The 20,223-nt window shown below is 43.9% G+C and overlaps 1 protein-coding gene across 2 annotated transcripts in view; it reads left to right on the top strand.

Annotated features, from left to right (window-relative positions):
- Nucleotides 1–4,693: 4,693 nt before the first annotated feature.
- LOC122550504 (FERM, ARHGEF and pleckstrin domain-containing protein 1-like) overlaps nt 4,694–20,223 on the top strand; it is a 317,640-nt gene continuing 302,110 nt past the window's right edge. For both annotated transcript variants that reach the window (XM_043691327.2, XM_043691326.2), the window contains exon 1: nt 4,694–4,945. The gene's annotated coding sequence lies outside the window, so the exon portion shown is untranslated. The remainder of the gene's footprint in view (nt 4,946–20,223) is intronic.

The following is a 20,223-nucleotide window of genomic DNA, read 5'->3' as shown; positions in this document are numbered from 1 at the left end:
CGCCGAAGCGCAACCCACCCAGACCCATTCCCCTATATTTATTCCTTCACCTAACACTACGGCAATTTAGCATGGCCAATTCACCTAACCTGCACATCTTTGGACTGTGGGAGGAAATCGGAGCACCCGGAGGAAACCCACGCAGACACGGGGAGAATGTGCAAACTCCACACAGAGTTGCCTGAGGCGGGAATTGAACCCGGGTCTCTGGTGCTGTGAGGCCGCAGTGCTAACCACTGTGCCATCGTGCCGCCCACAATAAATATTTAAATATTTTATTTAGTTATCAATATGATCAGTCCTTCACCTTGCCTATATTTAGATTCAGAATAAAGGTCAACCAGGTTTCTTTATAAAATCAATAATTGTTTATTAAATAAGACATTTCACAAATATGCAAAGCTGATTAACAGTTTAAATATTGAAGTCACCAAATTCATGTACACAGACATGCAGTAAAGGAAATATAAAGAAACTTACTTGTATTTGATTAATTTTTGGAGGATGGGGAGAAGGTCTTTAAGTCAAATACTTGTTAACTCGTTAAGGGAAAAGGATAAGATATGAAATGTTCCAGATGGCTTTCAGTCTGGTGTCCAGGTGCACAGATTACTTGGTGTTCACAATTATAATTAGGATCTCTTCAGAAGGAGTTCATTCAGATGTCTTGGGGAACTTATCTACAGGCCTCTCGGGAGAAAGCAGTTTCTTATCAATGCTCTACCAGGATTCTGAAGAGGGCCTCAGGAAGGTGACAAAGGCTGAGTTTTATGTCTTATCTCTTCACAGGATACACCACAACTGAACTCCCAAACAATATCAAAATAGTAATAAATCCTGACAGCCGCGAACATACTGAAGACATGACTTCCAGCAAACAAGTTCAATCTGTTAGCTTAAGTCGTTTGACTTTCAGAAGGTAACATTTTGTTTAGGATGATTGGGTGGGCAAATATTTGGCAAAAGGAGTTGAAATTGTCCACTTTGCCAGGAAGAATAAAAAATATTATGTATAGAGCTCAACAATGCAGATGGATCTGAGTGTCCTAGTGTATGAATAACAAAAGGTTAATATGCAGACACAACAGTTAATTAGGAAAGTTAATATAATGTCACTTATTGCAAGGGGATTGAACGCAGGTTAGCGTCAGATATACAGGCCATTGGTGAGACCATAACTTGAGTATTTTGCACAGTATTGGTCACCTTTATTTAAGAAAGGATGTAGATATGTTGGAAGTATTTTGGAGAGGGTTTACAAGCTAATTCCTTAAATTAGTGTCTCTTTTAGGAAAGGCTAACTATTCTAGACTTAAATTCACTTGAGTTTTGAAGTGCAAGAGGTGACTTGATTGAGTCTTGCAGAGTCTTCGAGGAGAAAGTGAGGACTGCATATGCTGGAGATCAGAGCTGAAAATGTGTTGCTGGAACAGCGCAGCAGGTCAGGCAGCATCAAAGGAACAGGAGAATCGACGTTTCGGGCATAAGCCCGATTCCTGAAGAAGGGCTTATGCCTGAAACATCGATTCTCCTGTTCCTTGGATGCTGCCTGACCTGCTGCGCTGTTCCAGCAACACATTTTCAGCTCTTGCAGAGTCTTGACAGGTTACATGTGGAAAGGATGTTTTCTGTTGTGGGAAAATTTACAACTGAGGATTACAAAATGAGTCATCTATTCAAGGCTGAGATAAAGATTTATTTTGATGGTTGCTTCTGCTTTTGAAAGTTCCAGAGTCCTTGAATATTTCCAAGGTGCAGATAGATTCTTGATAACCTTACACCCTCTGCTTATCAGGAGTAAGTGAGAATATGGAGTAATAAGATGAACCATGATCTTATTGAATGGTGAAGCAGGCTCTGAGGGACCAAGCAGCTTGCTTCTGGTCCTGATTCCTATGTTTGTATCTCTGTTGTAGATTAGATTCCCTACAGCATGGAAACAGGCCCTTCGGCCCAACTAGTCCACACCGACCCTCCGAAGAGTAACCCACCTGGACCCGTTTCCCTTAACTAATGCACCTAACTCTATGGGCAGTTTAGCATAACCAATTTTTGGACTGTGGGAGGAAACCCACGCAGACACTGGGAGAATGTGCAAACTCCACACAGACAGTGGTCGAGGCTGGAATTGAACCTGAGTCCCTGGTGCTGTGAGGCAGCAGTGCTAACATTTTGCTGACAACTGACCTACTTGTGTTGTAGTGGCTGGAAGTCAGTTCTGGGTGGTTTCTTTCAAGGAGAGAGGGACTGAGGAAGAATTTAGTATAACACATCCAAAGATGCTCTGGTTGTGCATTATCCGGCAATATTTCACGCTGAATCACTATGTATACAGATAGGTGACTGAAAGTTGATAGGTTTTAGGATGTGTCTTAAAGGGAGACAAGTGGAGAAATTTTGGAGAAGGTGATTGAGCAGTCTTAAAAATTACAGTTCATGTAGTGCAAGTACATATGCAGTACTGGCAAGAGAGGGAGTTCTAGGAATTTGATCCAGCAACAGTGGTAATTATTGTTCCATGTCAGGATGGTGTGGTTTGCAGGAGAACTTGGAAGATGGTGGTGTTCCCTTTTGAATCTGCTACCGGTGTTCTAAGTGGTTAAGGTCACTAGTTTGGAAGGTGCTTTTGAAGGGGCCTAGATGAATTCTTGCAGTGCATCTTGTAGATAGTACTGTAGCTACAGTACTATCAGTTGAAGAGAGGGTGGAAATTGAAGGTATTAGGTTGCTGAGTAAGTGGGCTGCTTTGTTCTGAATAGTATCCAGCATCTTGAGTTTTCTTTAAGCTGCACTCATCCAGGCAAGTGAGGACAATTCCATCATGATGTTTGAGAGGCCAATACTGGAGGAATGCTGATCTGAGAGTTTTAGGGCTAGAGGCAGTTAGAAAGATGGGGAAGTCTGAGGCAATGGAGGCATTTAAAAATTAGAATAAGATTAATAAAATTGGTGATCTTTTCAGTGTGACAATTTTTACACCAGGAATAATTTTTTGTACAATGTGACAGCCAACAAAAGTTGGAGAAACAAAATTTGAGAATGAGCAATTTTTTTTTGCCAGTTAGTGATAATATTAAAACTGCAGGAATTTAGATTGGCAAACAAGATCAGATTGCAAAGGTGCAACACAAAGAATGCCAAAGCAGAAGGAAGGGCTGCTTATGGAGCTGGATTAATGAGGCTTTGCACTTAAGGTGCTATTAACAGCAATTTTGATATTAATCATTATCTATTTGCATCAATGTTATCACCCTTTGAAAGACTCAACTGCCTTTTTAAAATGTAGCTGTTTAAGTAGTAGGCACTATCTCTGATCTACAATAAGTGGTGAAACATAATTTGGTGCTTTAGTGAAAATTACATTCCAGCTTTTAATTTCCTGCCAGACAGTAAATTTGTCAAATTATAATAATTATGAAAGCTCTCTTAAGGCAGTTCATTGTAAACATTCAACAGACCTATTAATCTGATCAGGGAAACACAAAGACACAGTTGACTTTTTTCCCCCCACTGGTCAAATTCTACTTTTCAATTTATTATTAGATACTTCTGTTTATATAGCACCTTTTTAAGTTGTTATGGTCCTATGATGCTTTGCAGGAGCTTAAAGCAAACTGTACTGGATTGGTTGGAAGATGGAGATGTTGAGGCAGGCAAACGAAAGCTTGGTCAAGACAGTTACGAGGAAGGTCTTGAGAGAAGAGAATGTTCTTCTTGAGTTGTCTGAAGGCCAGTCCAACTCAAAGTTCCATAACCTCCACCATGGGTAGTGTCCAGCCAGAATAGAGATTGGATCTGGTACTAGAGCACCAATAAGAGACCATGCTGGTCATTCAGCTAACTCAATCTGCCAGCCTTTCATGGAGTCCCAACTTGCTGTGCCAATAGCCACTTTCCGAGTCATGGTAGATGCTCTGTTTTCTTTCCATTCAGGAATATCTCCCACTCTTGCTGTCTGCCATTGGGTCAGTCCTTCTAGTAAAGCCCAATGTGTTTGGCTACGTTGTGACAACACCTTCCTTGAATGTCAAATTCTGGAGTGGGGGAGACCAAAACTGGAGGATATAGGTTTATGGTTAGAAGGAAAAGATTTAAAAAGGACCTGAGGAGTAACTTTTTCACGCAGAGGGTGATGTGTGTATGGAATGAGCTGCTAGGGGAAGTAGTGGAGGTTTAAAAGGCATCTGGATGGGTATATGAATAGGAAGAGTAAAGAGGGATATGGGCCAAAAGCTGGCAAATAGACTAGATTAGATTGGGATGTCTGGTCAGCACGGATGAGTTGGATGGAAGGGTATGTTTCCTAACGCTAAATCAGAAAGCAATAGTGGAAATTCGGATAGGTGGTCCATCAAACCCGAGCGCAAGTACAGTGACAGCTGAACATCCTGACTCTATACTTCCCTTGTAATCTCTTAAGGGAGCCATGCATCTTCAAAGTAAGTAATTAACTATTTCATATGTGTTGACTGGAGTGGATCCTGCACCCTTATGGAGTCTAATTCACCTCATACCCCTTCCTGGATCTTTACAATTCTCTTTTGAGAGGCTGACCCTGTGGATTCAATGCATCTCTGATGGGAGGCTGAGTTGGATAATTGCAGTGGGGCGGCGCTCCTGCTGTTCCACGGTCGGGAGGGATGGCGCTGTTCATCAATGCATAGACTCCGACTGGAAATGTGAAGCTCACATCCCTCGGCAGCTGGGATATGGCGACCCGGAGCCTGGCTTCTTCTTCCTCCTCCTCCTCCTGCTGCTGCAGCACTCTCTGAAACACCTGAAAGTGTCTCTGCCTGCCGGCTCGGGAGCAAACCCTCCTCCCTCCCTCCACTCCTCGTCTTCCCACCTCTCCAAACAACCCAGCAGCGTCTCCCAGTCCTGGAGGGAGAGGGAAGAAGGAGGGGGGCGGAAAAAAGCCCTAGGAAAAGGATCGTTAGTCGCCGAGGTGAGCGTTTGGGTTTGATCCATTTTGGGGGAAGGGAGCAGGAATTAGCTACACTCCGGAGGTAAGGGACTTGTTTGGGGGTGGAGAGCTGATCCAGGGTTTCACAGGAGACAGGGTAAAGTGGGTCGGAATTACCTGAGTCTGCAGGCGATTCAATGTTGCACGTTCTGCACTCGCTCCCTTCACTCCATCTAAAGCAACAATTCTTTTTGTTTCGTCCCTGGTTACAACAATCTCCAGCTCTCTGCCACCGAGCAGAGCCAAGAGGGGAGGGGAAATTCTCCCACCTCGCTTTCCAGTTCTAGTTAAAAGGGTTGTGTGTGTAACCGGGGAACCTAGGAAATTGACGCAAAAGTTTTGATTTCATATTCTAAATGTAAAGATCTCACCCCCCCCCCCCTCCCTTTTTGCAGTTCTCTGGTTAAATATTTCCTCCTCTTCAGGATCAAGTTCCACTGTAAAATGAGGTGGATAATTCGTCCGAGTATTTCCAGGGTCGCCGGCGTTTCTCTGGCTCCTATTGTGACACTCTGGTCAGTTTCCAGTGTCACGGACGGGGAAATGGACAATACGTCCGCCCTCTTTCCTTCCAAAGTGTTCAGGGAGGCAGAAACTCGCTTTGAACTATGGAGAAACCAGATCAGATCTCATGGGGGAGGATAGGCCAGCGGGGTATGAACTATAAGGAGTCACCTCTGGGAGGTTTTAACTAACGCCCGACCGTCGCTCTCATTTTTAAAAGTGCATTGATATAGCGCCTTTCATTGCCACAGGAAGGCCCGAAGCTGTTTACAGCCAATGATGTGCTTTTGGAAGTGGAGCCACTTGCAATATCTGTAAGGCAGGAAACGCCCACTAATAGCAATGAGATAATTCGCCTAATTGACCATTGACCTTTTTTGTGTGTGTGATATTGGCTCAAGGGTGAATATTGGCCCAAGACACTGCCAAGGACCATCACTTGGGTAAGCTGAATCTGGGTGACCATTTGGGGATGTCCCATATCCCCCTAGGGATGGTTCTGCTGAGAACTCCCCCGGTCTCATCTCCACCTGAGAGAGGCGAGCAGTTGCATCCAGAGAGGCGGCACCTCTGATAGCCCAACACTCCAACAATAGCAGTAGCAGCCTGGAATTTCTTTGTCCCCCAGTGTTCAGAATAGGACTTGAACCACTAGGATTTTTGATTCAGTTGACCCAGTGCTGTTCACTCATGTCTTTGGGCAGATGATAATTTCTGCCTGGCAACATGCCCTGAGGGGCTAGGTTAGGTGAACTAGTCATGCTAAATTGCCCATAGGGTTCAGGTAGCTTAGGTGCATTAGCCAGGGGAAATATTTTCCTAACCATACAAAAACCCTGTTGAAAACCAGATGCCAATTTTTACTAGTTCCTCCCCAAGTGATATAATTATTGTTTTGTTGGCTTTCTGTTGAAATTCTGATAGACTTTGAATGTAAATAATCCTACCTAATTCTTGATGTTTCATACATATTATGTCTCACTTCAACTTTTGAACTAATGGATTTGGAGCCTTATGTTGGATATATTATTAAAGAAATTGAGCCTTATTACGTAAGTAAAGTTGGTACAATGCAAAACACCTTTTCCCAGTGCCTGCATGGTGCTTCGGAAAGATTGCCGAACAAAATTACAGCAGGCACTTTAAATTTAAACACTATCTTTAAAACCAAATGGTGTCTTCAGAGTTCCCAATTTCAGTTGTGTATCTGGAATTTGGAAATTTCTGAATGTTAGCAGCATCCATCCTTCTTTGTGGTTATTTATTCTATTCTTGTTCATAGGATATTAAAGAAATTTAAAACTAATTTGAGCTCAATCAAAGTCTTTGTGATAGTGTTTGCGTCACTCCTGTGTTTATTGACTTATACTGAGTCCTGGTTTGGTTGCCTCGCACTTTTTAAAATTGTCATCCTTGTTTTCAAATTCTGCTATGGCCTACCCCCTTTCCTTGTGCCTGCAACCTCCTTTAGCCTTACAATCCCCTGAGATTGCTGTGCTCCTCTGATTTTATTTATGCACATCCCTGGTTTTCAGTATTGTACCACTGGCAGCCATGCCTTCAACTGTTGGGGCCCTTGAGTAGTGGAACTCCCTCTCTAAACCTCCCACTTTTTATCTCTGTCTTTAAACTGACCTTTCTCACAAAACCTTTGGTCACCACTACAAGTCTTGCCTTAGGTGCTCAGGATCAAATTTTGTCTTGACTGGTCCAGTGGAGCATCTTACGATGTTTTGCAATGTTAAAGATGGTATTTAAATGCAAATTGTGGCCAGCATACACTAATAATGAGTCATAACTGAACATTTTGGAAATAAAGCAGTGCTATCATGTTTGAGATGCAAACCATTCTGATTTAAGATCTCAACTAAAAATATTTATTAACCTCTGTTCTCCTTTCAGAGATACAAATAGACCAACAGTATAATTTTGTTTTATTATTGGATTTGTTTGTTTAAAATGTTGTTTAGTTCTGATTTCCTTTCTAAAAACCCCAGGAATACTGTACAGTTTGAGTTTGTTTTGCTCTGACCCAACTTCACTTATCTAATAAAACACCAACTATCAAAATAATGACAATGAATTATAATAAAATTCCAAATCAACCACGTGATTTTAAAAGCTAACAAATGGACTTATAAGGCAATTTGTTTACATCTTTTATGAATCAGAACCCCTGCAGAAAGCCAACAAAAAGAGGCTGGAATTAATACAGCAACTTTCAAAATCCTGGAATCTTTTGAAGTGCTTTTCAGTCAATGAGGTACTTTGAAAAGTGGTCACTATTGTAATGTCGGAAATGCAGAAACCAATTTGTGCGCAGCAAGTTCCTGCAAACAGCATTGTGGTAACGACCAGATAATCTGTCTTTCTGATGTTGTTTGTGGGATAGATAAATATTGACCAGTACATCAAGCAGAGCCCCCTTGCCTTTTCTTTGGAATACTGTCACTAAATCTTTTTGCATCCACCTGACAGTTGGAATTTAATACTAAAATAAAACAAAGAACTACTGGTGCTGCAGATCTGAAACACATTGAAACAGAAACTGCTGGAGAAATTTAACTAGCCTGGCAGCATCTGTTAAGAAAAAAACTGTTAATGTTTTGAGTCCAGTGACTCTTCAGACCCCTGAAGATCCGAAGTTCTATCAATGGGAAGTAAGATAGCATTGTTGCACTTAGAAAATACTGGTCTAGGAAATATCCCACGCTTTGTTGATCCACCCCATCAGATACATACTCCTTTTCCCTCACTTTACCTTGCCCATTGTAGTCTCCTGGTAAAATTAACAAAAAAGGGCAGATTAAAATTCAAATCAATTGTGGGGTCTGTGTTTAACTGAGAAATTCCTATATAAGATCTTTAGGTAATCAAAGTTGGAGTAGTGGGATTAGAATGGGCCTTGTCTATGTTATTCTGTAGCACGTGAGCATCACTGGCAAGATCAGTATTTATTGCCTATCCCCCCAGTTGCCCTTGAGAAAGTTGGTTTGAGTTGGCTTTCTTGAACTGCTGCAGTCGGAGGTGCAGTTACATGCACAGTTCTGCTACAGTAGGGGTTCCGAGATTTTGAGAACAATGGTGTTTTGTTGCCTGACAATGTCAGCTGGTATGTTCAATTTTATTCTTATATGGTTTTCATTTGGTTGCCATTTGTGGTTTCAGACAAGTGCTGGCTGGGCCCTTTTAGAGAGCAGTACAGATTCAATCACATTGTTGAGAGTAGAGTCTCGTAGGTCAGGTAAGAATAGAATAGAATCCCTACAGTATGGATACAGGCCCTTCGGCCCAACAACTCTACACCAACCCTCCGAAGAGTAACCCACCCAGACCCATTCCCCTACCCTATTTTCCTATATTTTCCCTGGCTAATGCACCTAAGCTACACATCCCTGAACCCTATGGGCAATTTAGCATGACTAGTTCACCTAACCTGCACATCTTTGGACTGTGGGAGGAAATTGGAGCACCTGGAGGAAATCCACGCAGACACGGGGAGAATGTGCACACTCCACACCGACAATTGCCTGAGGCTGGAATTGAACCCAGGTCCCTGGCACTGTGAGGCAGCAGTGCTAACTACTGAGCCACCATGCTGCCCAGACTTTTATTTGGGTGTTGCTGGTTGGTGTTATTGGTGAGCTCTTAAACTGCTACAGTGCCTGTGCTGTGGGTAGACCCACAATGCAGTTAAAGAGGGAGTTCCAGGATTTTGACCCTGTGACATTTAAGGAATGGCAATATATTTCCAAGTGAGGATGGCGAGTGGTTTGGAGGGGAACCAGCAGGTGATGGTGTTCCTGCTGCTCTTAGCCTTCTGGATGGAGGTGGTTCTGGGTTTAGAAGGTCATGTCTGAGGATCTTGGGTGAGTTTCTACAGTGCATCTTGTAAATAGTACACACTACTACTGAGCATTGGTGGTGGAGGGAGTGGATACTTGTGGATGTGGTGCCAATCAAGGGTGCTGCTTTGTCCAGGATGGTGTCAAGCTTCAAGTATTGTTGGGGCTGCACTCATCCAGGCAAGTGAAAAGTAATCCATCACACTCCTGACTTGAACCTTGGAGATAGTGGACAGGCTTTGGGGAGTCAGGAGGTCTGTGACTTGCTGCAGTATTCCTAGCCTCTGACGCCCACTTATAGTCACTACATTTGTGCTACGTCCATTTGAGTTTCTGGTCAATGGTAACCTCCAGGATATGGATAGAGGTTGTGATGCAGTGATGGTAACACCATTGAATGCTAAGGGGCCATGGTGAGATGGTCATTGCCTGGCATTGTAGGGCCAAGCCTGGATTTTGTCCAGATTTTGTTGATTTGAAAATGTACTGCTTCGGTATCTGAGAAGTTGCAAATGGTGCTGAATATTATAAACATTAGCGAACATACCAATTCTGACTTTTTGATGATGGGAAGGTCATTGATGAAGCAGCTGAAGATATTTGGGCCTAGGACACTACTCTAAGGAATTCCTGCAGCGATGTCCTGACTACCAGCAACCACGACCAGCTTCCTGTGTGCCGGGTATGACTCCAACCAGCAGAGAGTTTGCCCCTTGATACCTATTGATACCAGTTTTGCTCGGGCTCCTTGATGTCCACTTTGTCAAATGTGACCTTGATGTTAATGGCTGTCATTTTCACATCACCTCTAGAATGTAGCTCTTGCCCATGTTTTAACCAAGCCTGTAATGAGGTCAGGAGCTGAGTGGCCCTGGTGGAACCCAAACAGGACATCACTGAGCAGGTTATTGCTGAGCAGGTGTTGCTTGATACCGCTGTTGATGATACCTTCTGTCACTTTACAGATGATCATGAATAGACTGCTGGTGCAGTAATTGGGTAAGATTTGTTCTGCTTTTTGTGTGCAGGACACATCTGGATCATTTCCCACTTGGGTAAATGCTTGTATTGTAGCTCTACTGGAAGAGCTTGGTTAATGGAGTGGCAGGTCCTGGAGCATATGTCTTCAGTACTATTGCTGGGGTGTTTTCAGGGCCTATAGGATTTACAGTATCCAGTGTCTCCAATCATTTCTTGATATCACGTGGAGTGAGTCGAATTGTCTGAAGGGCTTTTGCCCAAAACGTCGATTCTCCTCCTTTGATGCTGCCTGACCTGCTGCGCTTTTCCAGCAACACATTTTTAAGCTCACCACTGGAGGAGGTCAAGATGGATCATCTACTCAGCTGTTCTGGCTGAAGGTTGTGCAATTGTTTCAGCCTTTTTTTTGCAATGATGCGCTGGGCTTTTCCATCATTGAGGATGGGGATATTTGTGGTGCTTCCTCCAGTGAGTTGTTTTATTGTCCACCACCATTCATGACTGGGTGTGATAAGATTGCAGATCTTCGATCTGATCCATTGGTTGTGCGATCCGTTGGTTCTGTCTATCACTTGCTACTTATGCTGTTTGGTGGTTTCACCTCATTTTTAGGTATGCCTGCTCCTGGCATGCCCTCCTGCACTCTCCATTGAACCAGGGTTGATCCCCTGGCTTGATGTAATGATTGACTGGTGGAATATGCTGGGCCATGAGGTTATAAATTGTGCTGGAGTACAGTTGTGCTGTTGATAGCCCACAGCCCCTTATGGATGCCCAGCCTAGAGTTGCTAGATCTGTTTGAAGTCTGTCCCATTTACTTCTCTCAAAGACATCAGTGAACTAAATGAGGTTTTATATCATTTTGGTTGTTACATGATCACTGTTAATGAGACCAACACTTTATTCCATTTACATAAATTTAATTAATTAATCTTATTTCCCACAGCTGCTGGGTACAGTTGGAACACGTCTCTACATCATTGGTCATTACTAGTCCAGCAGCATTGCCATTAGGCAGTGGATGTCTATAATGAATAAATGCACTTAAAACTAAATGAATAAATGAAGAAAAAAGGGACATAAGGGTGTCTTGATGGGATAAAATGAAAGTGGGTGGGAGGAGCAGGATCATGAGAAGTATTGTGACCTAGACAGATGGGGTCAATGCCTTATTTCAGGACTATAATCTTTCAGTGTAACCCCTGAGAAATTACTAAATCTACTCAGATGAAGTAATTAGTCTACATTATCACAATATAATACCTACATAGTTCTATAAATCTCGAATAAATCACTCCCCAAGTTTAAGATTCCCAAAATATAGTGACCAAGCTCTGAGTTGATGGGGATTGCTGTTAACATTTGCATCAGCTATCTGCTACTTATGGCTATTTCTTGTGCACTGCGTAATATTAAAAACGTCTCTATAAATTGTGCAGGGAATATTAGCATCTTATTTTAAATGTTACCTCACTGCTTTCTCAGCAATCTGAGTTTGTTGCAGTAATAATTGCACATTTGTGGATTCATTCCTAAAGATGCCTAATTCCAAAAGCACGGATATTTCCCAGAGGTGCAGTAAACCTTCTAATAAGCTAAATCTTGCCAATATGCTCTGGGCATTAATCACATTAAGCAGCAATAATAGGGGTCTTTCATTTGAAGTGGGAAATGGCAGATTCAAAAAATGACAAGCAGGCAAAAAATCTTGTACAGGAGTCCTTGTGAGGCCGCTATTATCAATTTCAGATTATTATCACAATTTTTAAGGAACTATATCTCAAATAAAATCTATTGCTTTTGAGTCTGTTGTATCATGCTTCAAGTAAGCTTGTGGTAGTTTATGAAATTAAGTTATTCGAATAAGCTGGCTGATTTGAGCTCCTTGTTGTGTTGATTCATCTCCACAATTAAGGACTCAAGAAAAAGGCAAAAATACATCTCCGTGCCCTTGTGCCTGGTTCCCATTACTGATACATTCTATACTTTATTCTCCTTAAAGCTGGAATAAAGTGTACCATCGAGGGAATGCTGTGCTGTCAGAAATATTCTCTCTTAGATGAGATGTTAAACCAAGACTACTATTGCCCCCGTGAAAGGTCTCTGGTTGCAAGTTTAAAGAATAGCCACAGAGCTATCCTCAGTGAAATACAAACTGTTGGGAATTCTCAGCAGGTGAAGCAGCACGAGTGGAGAGGAAAAGCATATTGAGTGAAATGTTAGCTCTCTTTCTGCCTTCATAGTTGCCACCTGTTGGATTTTTCATTCATTCAGGAGATGTGGGCTTTGCTGGCTAGGCCAGCATTTATTGCTCATCCAACTTTGCCTTTGAGATGGTGATGGTGAGCTACCATCTTGCACCCCTGCATCCCATTTGTTGCATGCAGATTCAGAATGCTGTTAGGGAGAGTATTCCAGGAATTTGACCCAGCGACACTGAAGGAATGGCCATATATTTCCAAGTCAGCATGGTGAGTGGCTTGGAGGGGAACTTGCATTTGGTGATGTTCCCATGTGTCTGCTACCGTTGTACTTCCAGCTGGAAGTGGTCATGGGTTTAGATGGAATCTTGGCAACTTTCAGCATCTTGTGAGTTTGTGATGGAGGGAGTGAATGAGGATGTTGCATTAATCAAATTGGCTGCTTTATCGTGGATGGTGTCAAATTTCTTGTGTTTTTGGAGCTCTACTCATCCAGAAAAGTGGGGAATATTCCATCACATTCCTAACTGTGCCCTGTAGATGATGTGGAGGTGCCGGTGTCGGACTGGGGTGGATAAAGTTAAAATCACACAACAATCTAGGTTTGTTCAATAGATCGTTTCAGTTGCGTAACACTGTAATCTTTTGCTATAAATTCTGTCTTATGATCCTGCTCCACAGCTACCTGATGAAGGAGCAGCTCTCCAAAAGCTAGTACTTTCAAATAAACCTATTGGACTAAGCCTGGTGTTGTGTGATTTTTTTAACTTTCTGGATGATTTGTGGAGTCAGGAAGTGAGTTTTACACTCTGCAAGATTCTGAACTTCTGACTTGTTCTTGCAGCTACAGTAATTAAATATGGCTAGGCCAGTTCAGCTTCTCTAGTCTATTGATCATGGGGAATTCAGTGATTGAATGTCAAGAGGTGGTGGTTAGATTCTCTCGTTGGAGTTGGTCATTGTCTGGAACTTGTACATGGCAAATTTACTTGCCACTTGTAGTGCAGTGGTAGTGTCCCTAGCTCAGAGGCCAGTGTTCAAGTCCTACTTGCTGTAGAAGTATGCAGTAGCATCCACTGCACAGGTTCACTGGGGAACTCCTGCAGGGTTGGCCTGAAACTGAGATGACTGACCTTCAATGACCACAACCATCTTCCTTTGTGCCAGGTATGACTCCAACTAGTGAGGAAGTTATCCTGCTGATTACCATCGAATCTAATTTTGCCAGGGATCCTTGATCTCTCTTTCAGTCAAATGCTGCCTTAGTGCCAAGTTTCCATCTCACCTCTGGAGTTCACCTTTTTTGTCAGTGTTGAATCAAAGCTGTAATGAGGTCAAGACCTGAGTAGCCCGGAACCCAAAATGAGTGTTAATGAGCAGATTATTTTGAGTGAGTGTTAGTTGATAGCACTGTTGTTGACACCTTCCAACACTTTACTGATGATCAAGAGTAGATTGATGGGATGGTAATTGGCAGGGTTAGATGTGATCTGCTTTTTGTGTACAGGGCAAGCCTAGGTAGTTTTCCACATTTTCGGTTCGATACCAATGTTGTAGCTGTACTGTAACAGCTTGAGTAGGGCAAGGCAACATCTGAAGGACAGGCCTTCAGTATGATTGCTGGAATATACTGAGTGTACTTGCTGAGTTGCAGCATTTTTGTTGTTTTCCCAGATTTCCAGCATCCACAATATTTTACTTTTGTATTTGGGATATCCGCAGGCTGAAAAATATCTCTCAACTGATATCATTTTTAATGTAAAGAGAGTCAGATTATCTGGCCATTATTGTATTGCCAATTGTGGGATTTTCCTCTACAAATTTGTCACTGTTGCATTTTCTACAAGAAAGTAAGTGTCACTTCAAAAGCACTTCATTGGTTGTACAGTGCTCTGGCATGCACTGAGGTGCTGCAGAAATGCAAATTCTTTATTTTGTGTCTTTATGCTTCTCCCCTACTCAAATTGCTTGCACAAGGATTAGCAAGCTAGCTAATAACACCAACTTGCGTTTATATAACATCTTTAAGTACTAAAGGAGTCCAAGGCACTTCACAGGAGCATGCTCATACAAAATTCGATACTGAGCCATGTTGAATATTAGGATAGGTTTGGATAATATTATAATAGTACAAAACTAAGTCGCAGAATTTGTGGGTGCTGGAAAAACTCAGGCCTGGCAGCATCTGTGGGTAGGAAGCAGAGTTAATGTCGTAGGTGAAAGTGAGGACTGCAGATGCTGGAGATTGGAGTCGAGAGTGTGGCGCTGGAAAAGCAAGAGGAGCAAGAAAATCGACGTTTCCTGATGAAAGGCTTTTGCCCAAAACATCGATTTTCTTGCCCCTGGATGCTGCCTGACCTGTTGCGCTTTTCCAGCACCACACACTCAGCAACAGAGGTAATGTTTCAAGTCCAGTGACCCTTGATCAGAACTGTTAGTAGCAGCTAGGAAAACGATGGTGTTTCTATTGAAGCTGAAATGGTGATGGTTGGGGGTTTGGTAAGGAGGAGAGGTGAGTGGATAGGTGGAGGTGGAGCACAGAGCGAGAGAGAGAGAGAGGTACGATAGAGATAGCTAAGCAAGGAGATAATGGATGGTAGGCCAAGACTGATTAAAGCTGAATCAGTGATAATAAGTTAAAAATCACACAACACCAGGTTATAGTCCAACAGGTTTATTTGGAAGCACTAGCTTTCGGCACGCTGCTCCTTCATCAGGTGGTTGTGGAGCAGGACCATAAGACACAGACTTTATAGCAAAAGATTAGTGTCATGCAACTTAAATGATATATTTGACGAACCTGGATTGTTAAATCTTTCATCTTTTAGAATGGGTTGCAGGTTTCGATTCATTAATATGTGTATCCCAGAACTACTTTTAAGTCACCTTTTCGAGATAACTTAAGGTGTTATAACAAAAAGTGACATCTCAGCTCTAGCAATGCATTAAGGATGTGAGGTCAGAGTCTGTCTGTATCTCAATCTTGAGTCAGACTGGTTCTACTTCCAAAGTGGAATTTACAAAATATTACATGGATTGACCACTTGCAGGTTGTGCATTTTTTTTGAGCAAAATAGAATGTATCTGCAAATTGTAAATCCCACTTTGGAAATAGGCTAAGATGCTCACCAAAATTGCCTTGAGTTTACGTTTGGTCTCCCCAGTAGCGAAGACCACATCGGGAGCACAGTAAACTAAGTTGGAGGAGAGGCTTATGCCCGAAACGTTGACTTTCCTGCTCCTCAGATGCTGCCTGACTTGCTGTGCTTTTCCAGCACCACACTTTCTGACACTGGAGGAGAGGCAAGTGAACTTCTGTCTCGCCTGTTGGGGGCCTTGCGTGGAGGTGAAGGGGGTGTGGTGCACCGGCAGATTTCGCATCTTTTCCGGTTTCGGGGAAGGTATTTGGGGGTAGGGATGGGGAGTTGCAGGGTTTGATGGGGAGAGTGGCGCAAACCAAAAACGGTCCTTGCAGAAGGCAAGAGGTGGGGAGGGGAGCATTTTCTTGGTGGTGGGGTCTAATTGGAGTTGGTGTAAGTGTTTAAGGATGATATGTTAGATGCGGAGATTGGTGGAGTGGTAGGTGAGGACAAGGGGGACCCAGTCTTTATTGCGTTTAGAGGGGGGAGGGTTGAGAGCAATAGAGTGGGGAATGGAGGAGTGCAGTGGAGGGCTGACTGGATGACAGAGAGGGAAAAGCACCACCTCCATTCCACTGTTCTCAACCCTCCGTCTTAATGCAATAAAGACAGGGTCCCCTTGTCCTCACCTACCACCCCACCAGTCTCCGCATCTTTAAACACTGCTGCCAACTCCAACTAGACCCCACCACCAAGAACATCTTCCCCTCCCCACCCCTCTCTGCCTTCCACAAGGACAGTTCCCTTCGACAGTCCTTGGTTTGCTCCACTCTCCCCACTGACTCCACCGAACCCCCTGGGTACCTTCCCCTGAAACCGGAGAAGATGCAAAACCTGCCGGTACATCACCCCTCTCACCTCCATCGAGAGCCCCACTCAATCCTTGTTGCAGGTGAGACGAAAGTTCACCTGCCTCTCTCTTCCTGAAGAAGGGCTTATGCCCGAAACGTCGATTCTCCTGTTCCCTGGATGCTGCCTGACCTGCTGCGCTTTTCCAGCAACACATTTCCAGCTCTGATCTCCAGCATCTGCAGACCTCACTTTCTCCTCTCTCTTCCAACCTAGTTTACTGCATCAGATGCTCCTGATGTGGTCTTCCCTACATCGGGGAGACCAAACGTAAACCCAGGGCATGTTTCGCTGTGCGTCACAGTCAGGCCCACAGGGAGCTGACCTGACCACCCAGTCACCGCCCATTTTAATTCCCCTTCCCACTGCCATTCCGAGATGACCATTCCCAGTCTCCTCCATTGCTATAGCAAATCAGACCTCTGAGGAACAACACTTCATCTTTCGCCTGGGCAGCCTGCAGCCAAAGAACGCAACATTGAGTTCTTCAATTTCAAATAACCTCCCTTCCCATCCCCTGATTCCCTTCCCAGACCCTCCCCCTCCTGTTCCTCTGATCAATCCTTCCTTCCAGCCACCAACCAGATTCATTCCTCCCAAGGACCATCCAGGTCATACCCTTCAACTATGTTCACCTATCCCTGACCCGCCCCCGCCTCCATTTATCTGCAGCTCCCCTTACACCCATCCCCCAGTCCTGAAGAAGGGTTACACCTGAAATGTTAACTTCTCCACCTCCTGATGCTGCCTAGCTTTTGTGTTCTTCCAGCCTCCTGCATGTCTATCAGCGATAATAAGAGCTGAGTAGGAGAAAATGGGTGAGCTGTACTGAATGCAACTCATAAAATATGTCAATGGACTGAGGAGAAGGTGAGAATGGGTGACTGCTTAAAGCAGTTCATGTCATAACAGGACTGGGCTGCGTAAAGAGTATGTAAGAGTGGAATCAGATTCTCCAGTTAGTAAACTCAGTGCTGAGTCAGCGAGGCCACAGGTTTCCTAAGTAGAAATTGTGAGGTTCTTTGAGGTTACGCTCAGGCTCGCTAGAGGCCCGAGACAAAAATGTTGGCATGGGAACACAGTTTGGAGGCAACTGGAAGCCTGGTCATTTTTTAGGTGTTGCGCAAGTGGTCACCCAGTCTGCATTTCATCCCCCCAGTGTAGAGGAGGCCACACTGTGAACAGCCAATAACTGTAGGCAAGATAATACAAACATTGGTCAAAGAGAAGGGTTTTTAAGAAGCCTCTTAAAAGAGGTGCAGAGGGTTTGGGAGGGAATTGCTGAGCTTAGGACCCAGATAACTGAAGTCATGGAAGTGGATCACTTAAAATTAAGAACCGCAGAAGAGGTTGAAATTAGTGGAATACAGATATCTTGAAGATTTTTGAGGCTGGCGGAGATTACAGAGATAACTAGGGCAGAGGCCAGAGATGATAATTTTAAAATCTGTGTTGTTGGATTGACTGTGAGTTGTCAGTGAAACTTCTAGAATCTGCTTTTCAGGGAGACGAGAGGGCAATGCAACCTTTTGTGAGTTTTCCAAGGATCAGGCATGGTGCTTCTCTACCCCATCAGATAAATGACTTGATTTCAGCCCATGGGTCATCTTTATGTTGCACACACAGTCGAGTTAAGAGTCTGAGCATCATTGACCCATGACTGTATTGAGAGCAGTGTATGAAAATGGCTACTTTCAGAAGAATGTCATATCATCTCAGGGGACTGTGAAAGTACACATTGCACAGTGGAAATAACCCAGTTAAATTTTAAAAATTCATAAGATGTCTGACTATGTGCACCAAGACCACAGTGTTTGAAAGGCCAGGAACACAAATAACACCATCTCATGAATTGCATGTTTGGCAGTCACTTCCACGATACATGTTATTCATAATGTGGTGGCTGGTAACATAAGGCGCACAGTTTGGGTATTGAAGAAAGAATGTAAGGGCTTATGGGGAAACCATTTTATTTAAACTGCACAGTGTCTTATGATTTAGAAAATATTGCAGACAGCATAAGCTAATTTAAGAGTAACTTCCAAAAGGGAGGTGGATAATTATTTGAAGGGAATTTTAAAAATTCATTTGTTGGATACTGGCAACAATAGTACCTATTGTGCATTTCTAAGTGCCCAAGAGATGATGATAGTAGATCACCTTCATGTTCTGGGATCATTGTCAGCATGGACTGGTTGGACTGAATGGTTTTTTTCTGTGCCCTCTCCTATGACTTATGACTCTATGCACTGGTGTGTTCAATGTGGTATAAGTGCACCAGCTGTATACTGAGCGAGGTCCAGAATTTTGACCTAATAAAGATGAACCAATGGGTATTATATTTCAGAGTGAGGATGGTGTGTGATTTTGAGAGTGCTTGCAAGTGCTTTTTTTTAATTTCAAAAATATACTTTATTCATAAAATATTTTGATGATCTGTACAATTGGTGGTGCCATTCATAGGCGCACCTTGCATTTCTTTACATACAACGATCGGAATTAATCATTCGTATATACACGTCAGTATGTTTACCATCCGTATATTTAGCTGAGGTGTAAGCAGAGCCCACTTACTGCTTGGGCCCCCTGTTCTTCTTAGGCAGGCAGATGTTACACGGTGGTCTTTCCCCACCGCGCCTTGGCAGCAGCTGCCCCAAGCTTCAGTGCGTCCCTCAACACGTAGTCCTGGACCTTGGAATGTGCCAGTCCGCAACACTCAGTCGGGGTCAGCTCCTTCAGCTGGAAGATCAACAGGTTTCGGACAGACCAAAGAGCGTCTTTGACCGAATTGATGATCCCCCAGGCACAGTTGACGTTCGTCTCGGTGTGCGTCCCGGGGAACAGGCCGTAGAGCACGGAGTCCCGCGTCACAGAGCTGCTCGGGATGAACCCCGACAGACACCACTGCATTCCTCTCCAGACTTCCTCTGCGTAGGCACATTCCAGAAGGAGGTGTGTGACAGTCTCGACCCCCTTGCAGCCACTTCGAGGGCAGCATGCGGTGCGGCTGAGAGTCCGGGCGTGCATAAAGGATCTCACAGGCAGAGCCCCTCTCACCACCAGCCAAGCCATGTCTTGGTGCTTGTGGGAAAGTTCTGGCGATGAGGCATTCTGCCAAATGACTTTGACAGTCTGTCCAGGGAACCGCTCGACAGGATCCGCCCTCTCCTTTTCCTGAAGGGTCTCAAGGACACTATGTGCTGACCACTTCCTGATGGACTTGTGGCCAAAGGTGTTTTTCTTCATAAATTTCTCCACGAAGGACAGGTGATACGGAACGGTCCAACTACTCAGAGCGTTCCGCGGCAACGGGGCCAGACCCATCCTTCGCAACACCGGGGACAGGTAGAACCTCAGTACGTAGTGACACTTGGTGTTTGTGTACCAGGGATCCATGCACAGCTTGATGCAGCCACACACAAAGGTAGCCATCAGGGTGAGGGTGACATTGGGTGTGTTTTTTCCCCCGTTGCCCAGATCTTTATACATCGAGTCCCTTCGGACCCGGTCCATCTTTGATCTCCATATAAATTGGAAGATGGCCCGCGTGACTGGGAATAGGCCAGACCTGTCCCATGTACAACAACACTGACAGTGCCTCACACCTGATGACCAGGTTTTTACCCGCGATGGAGAACGACCGTAGCTTCTAACTGCCCAGTTTCTGCCTCGCTTTCCTGATATACTCCTCCCAAGACTTGGCACATGCTCCAGTCCCTTCGAAACAAATACCCAGCACC

This window comes from Chiloscyllium plagiosum, unplaced genomic scaffold (assembly GCF_037043375.1).
Source record: "Chiloscyllium plagiosum isolate Xiang-an unplaced genomic scaffold, Cpla_swu_hap1 HiC_scaffold_6, whole genome shotgun sequence".
In the NCBI taxonomy this organism is placed as follows: Eukaryota; Metazoa; Chordata; class Chondrichthyes; order Orectolobiformes; family Hemiscylliidae; genus Chiloscyllium; species Chiloscyllium plagiosum.
The sequence above is the reverse complement of the archived record's forward strand: the minus strand, read 5'-3'. Positions and strand labels throughout refer to the sequence as shown.